A 3,140-nucleotide genomic window follows, 5' to 3' on the forward strand; every position below is an offset into this window, starting at 1 on the left:
TTGCCTCATTCTGTCCATTCACATTAGCAGTGGTTCTCAAAGACCCCTTTTCTTCTTCTTTTGCCATGAACTTACCAGGTGGCCTCCTGGTGAGCCTTTAACTGGAATTGTAAGGTACTGGGTAGGGGCGGATTCTTCTACTACAGTATTTCTCAAACTGTGGGTCAGGACCCACTAGATGAGTCAAAAGTCAATTTCAGGTGGGTCCCCATTCATTTGAATATTTTATTTTTTAATACATTAGACTTCATGGTACCATGGTATGTGACTGCATTTGGGGAAGTATTACAGACCTGTACTTTTAACAAGCTACTATGTATATTTTAACATTGATAGTAAATGGGACTTACTCTTGGGTAAGTGTGGGTAGGATTGTAACCTAGGATTGTTAAAAATTTCCCTGCTTGATGATGTCACGTCCAGTCATGGCATCACTTCCGGTGGGCCCTCACAGATTCTCATTCTAAAAAGTAGATCCCAGTGCTAAATGTCTGAAAACCACTGTTCCACTAGATCTCTCAGTGGCCAGACTCCAACACCTTCCCTCTTGCAACCAACCTCACCCAGCTCCTGAGCAAGCCAGACCTTCATGGAGCAAACTCTAGGGCAGTGGTCTTCAACTTGTCAAGAGCTGGGACTGACATGAAACCCCAGTCTGCAGTGTGGGACCCGCCTTCAGAAGCCCAGCAGGCAAGAGAGGTATGCTAGTGCAAGATGGAAGTTCCTCTTCTTCCACTCAGTAGTGACCCAGCGCTGTACTCTGCTACTCTGTTGCCCTGCCGTTTCCTTCCAGGCCAAGTGGAAGGAGTTGAATGGCAAGGAGTGCCATGGCAACCAAAGAAGCAAGGGAAGACAGAGGAAGTTCTGCAGGAGGAGACAGTGGCTGAGAAACCCACTGAAGACTAGGGAAGCCAAGGCAGCAACTGTCCCTGTTGAGATGTACCTTATCCAGGACTGTTAGCTATGGAAGGTTACTCTTCAAATTGTTCAGGCAGGAGTCTCAACATAAAATGGCAGCACCAGCAGTACTGCTGAGACCCATGTGAGGTTGGGATGCAACCCACTTCTGGGTCCTGACCCACCTTTGGAAGACCTCTACTCTAAGGGGGCAATGATAGGCTGAGCACTGTCAACTGACCTCAGCCAGGCTATGGTCAGGTGACCCTTTGAGACCTAAAAGTCCTTGTCTCCAGCTGTCTGACAAGTGTTTTGTTTGGTTCTCCTCTGAGCTCCATCCCTTGCTTGGGAACATTTGCGGCATGCAACAGGACCCAATTAAGAACAATTCCAGAGTGCTGGGGGCACAGCAATTGATCAGGAAGCAACAAAAGAGCTGCTAAAAAAAGTAAATGCAACTGATTTAGTGTTAGTTGCAGAGAGAAATTGGACTTCTTTGCGAGTAAATGTATAATGGGATTGTGGCCATGGAGACAGACTTTTATGGGACCAATAATGCTATCTGACAGCAACTGTTACCCTGCACATGCCTGTCGTACACTTGGTCTCACTCCCAGGGTTTTGGGTGCTCAGAGTTGTTGGTTCTGAACCCTAGAGCCCTCAAAGATCCCTGTTCGGTAGTACTGCCACCACCCTGTAAGAGCCAGTGCCTCAGTCCAGGGACACCGAGACCCTTTAGGCTTAACTATATCCCTTGTAGGCACTGAGCACTTTCTTTACTTAAAGTCTCAGTCCTCAAGTTTCTAGTCCACAATGAGGATTTTTGGTAGCTTGCTGAACGGCTAGGCGGGATTCTGAACCTTTGTCCCCAACAGACAATGAACCAACATGGTAAAAGGATTTTTACTTTATTAAGTAAATAGGGTTACAAAAAGTTACAAAAGGCAGCAATTGCTAGAGGCATAAAACTTCTAGGAACATATCAGCATAAAACAATAAAGCTAACTGGCTATCTCTATTATTTCCTAACGCTCACCTGGGTCAGCTTCTTTTGTAGATCCTCAGTTACCTATGAGGCCACATGGTCCTGGCCTGGGGCAGGATGTGCACCCAAGCCAAAAGACAAAGACCAAAGACGAAGACAAAGGGCAAGACACCCCTTTGGGCTTTGTTTTTTATACTTCACAGGCTACCAGGATGGGGTGACTCTGTACCCATTTTAAACTGTCCAATCAGAAACACTTGAGGTCAGAATCTTCTCGAAGTGGGGCTGGATGCTAGTCCTCCTAGTTCTCCCCCTCCCCACTGGAAACTCCTAGGCGCCTCTCTGGCTGCTGAGGAGCTACATCTATCACCTTCCATGAGTTGTAAATTCCTTTCAGCTAGGATTCAAGCCACTTCTATGTTACTGAGTTACTTTGGTTCAGGCTTTGCAATGTTACTAGGCCTGAACTGCACATATTCATGACAATGCCCAATCTCGTCTGATCTTGGAAGCTAAGCAGGGTCAGGCCTGGTTAGTGCTTGGATGGGAGACCACCTGGGAATACCAAGTGCTGTAGGCTTATACCATAGTCTTTCGAGACTGAAGGTTGCCAACCAACCAACCAATGCTATCTGAAATGCTAGAGGGAAACACCATTTTAATTCCTCTTCCAACAGATTAAGGAACAGCAGTGCCTCTTCCCAGTGCTAAAAGCCCCTGGTGTGGAAGAAACCAGGCTTCACATGACTGCTGTCAGGATCCCAGGGTATGGCCCATGAGTGTGTGGAACAGCCACTTCACTGAAACTAAACAGATCCAAATCTGGCCAGTGCTCAGATGGATGACTTCCTGAGCTCTATGATGAGAGAGAGGTGGAATGTAAATAGGATGCATGAGATGTGCACGAAATGCTCAGACTCCTCTGAAGTGCTATGCCAAAGTACGCATGATTCTCACCTGTTGTTTTTCTCACTCACCTTTCCCCCCAGTCCATGCGGAGATTCCAACTGCAGGTAAATATGGACATCAGAAAGGCTGTGTTGATTGCCAACGCGAAGGAGCCCAGTGTGTGTATGGGTGATTGTATTCAACAGCGAATCCCTTTGCCACCACAGGGCAGAACATGAGGACGCATTTAGCAGTGCAAACACAAGTGTGTTTATTTGGACAATGGGTCTGGATTATTCTGCTGACTTAACATCACCTGGTCACCTCTCCTGTTTTCCATCCTTCAGTTTCTCAAAGGTGCTTAATGTTT

This window comes from Tiliqua scincoides, chromosome 5, assembly GCF_035046505.1.
Source record: "Tiliqua scincoides isolate rTilSci1 chromosome 5, rTilSci1.hap2, whole genome shotgun sequence".
Lineage (NCBI taxonomy): Eukaryota > Metazoa > Chordata > Lepidosauria > Squamata > Scincidae > Tiliqua > Tiliqua scincoides.